This window comes from Equus quagga, chromosome 8, assembly GCF_021613505.1.
Source record: "Equus quagga isolate Etosha38 chromosome 8, UCLA_HA_Equagga_1.0, whole genome shotgun sequence".
Lineage (NCBI taxonomy): Eukaryota > Metazoa > Chordata > Mammalia > Perissodactyla > Equidae > Equus > Equus quagga.
In genome coordinates this window covers 63,260,953-63,261,872 of record NC_060274.1, presented here as the reverse complement: position 1 = coordinate 63,261,872, position 920 = coordinate 63,260,953, and the positions used below count along the sequence as shown (strand labels likewise).

At 61.1% G+C, this 920-nt stretch overlaps 1 protein-coding gene across 1 annotated transcript in view; it reads right to left on the bottom strand.

The window, feature by feature from the left end:
- The window catches only part of PPP1R9A (protein phosphatase 1 regulatory subunit 9A), a 314,721-nt gene extending 314,319 nt beyond the window's left edge, over positions 1–402 (bottom strand). The window contains exon 1 of the mRNA XM_046670458.1: positions 196–402. The gene's annotated coding sequence lies outside the window, so the exon portion shown is untranslated. The remainder of the gene's footprint in view (positions 1–195) is intronic.
- Positions 403–920: the final 518 nt, after the last annotated feature.

Genomic DNA, 920 nt, shown 5'->3' with positions numbered 1-920 from the left:
ACGGGCGGGCGGCGGCGGCGGCCGGGGCCGGACGCGCTCGCGCCCTCGGGCCGGCCTGGGGCGGGGGTCCCGCCGAGGCAGGGGCTTCGCCCACGTGCGGCCGCCCGCGCCGGCCGTTTGCGCGGCCCGGGAGCCGGGGCGTGATGGGGGAGAGGCTGCGGGGGTGAGGAAGGCCCGGGGTAACAGGTGCCTCACCTCGGCTGATGGGATTAACTCTAGGGCCGCAGAGAGAGGGAGCCCGGCAGCAAAATCCCAGGAGAGGGAGAGAGAGGGAGCCTCTGGCGGCCAACGGAGGGCGAAAAGCACCGGCCCGAGGCGAGGCCGCCCCACCCCCTCGGCCGTGGGCGAGGGCCCTCAGGCCCGGGGCGAGGCCTGCCCTTCTAGGCCCTGTGTGCCTTTCTGCTCGGGCGTTGCTTCGCTGCTGGGGCCCCACAAGGTCTGCGGTTAACTCCATGACCCCGAGGCATTAAACCCCCGGGCCGCTCTCCTGGCCTGGAAGGCCAACACTTAGGCCCAGATCCCGTGTGGCCTCCCCCTAGGCCGCTGCGGCCTCCGCCTAAACACCCACCTTGACCTTAAGGCTCCACCGCTAAAAGGAATGGAATGAGGAAGTCTTCTGACTTTCTCCTCAGGAGAGAGCTTTTCAGACCCCCAGCCCCTCCCTTTTATAAATGCTCAGTACCCCCTCCACCCCTCCCCCGCAAATACCAGAAGTATTACAGCCTTACTGCAAAACATAAACCTGATCATGACCTTCAGTATAGACCTTTAAACAAATTCTCCCAAAAGCTCTATGGAATAGAAGCTCTTAAAGGATAATTTTTCAAGAAGGTAAAAACATGACTCTCATAGGAATATAAAACGAAGATGTGTCAAAAATGTTATTTGACTCATTGATTAGGAGGAGAACCAGCAAGATA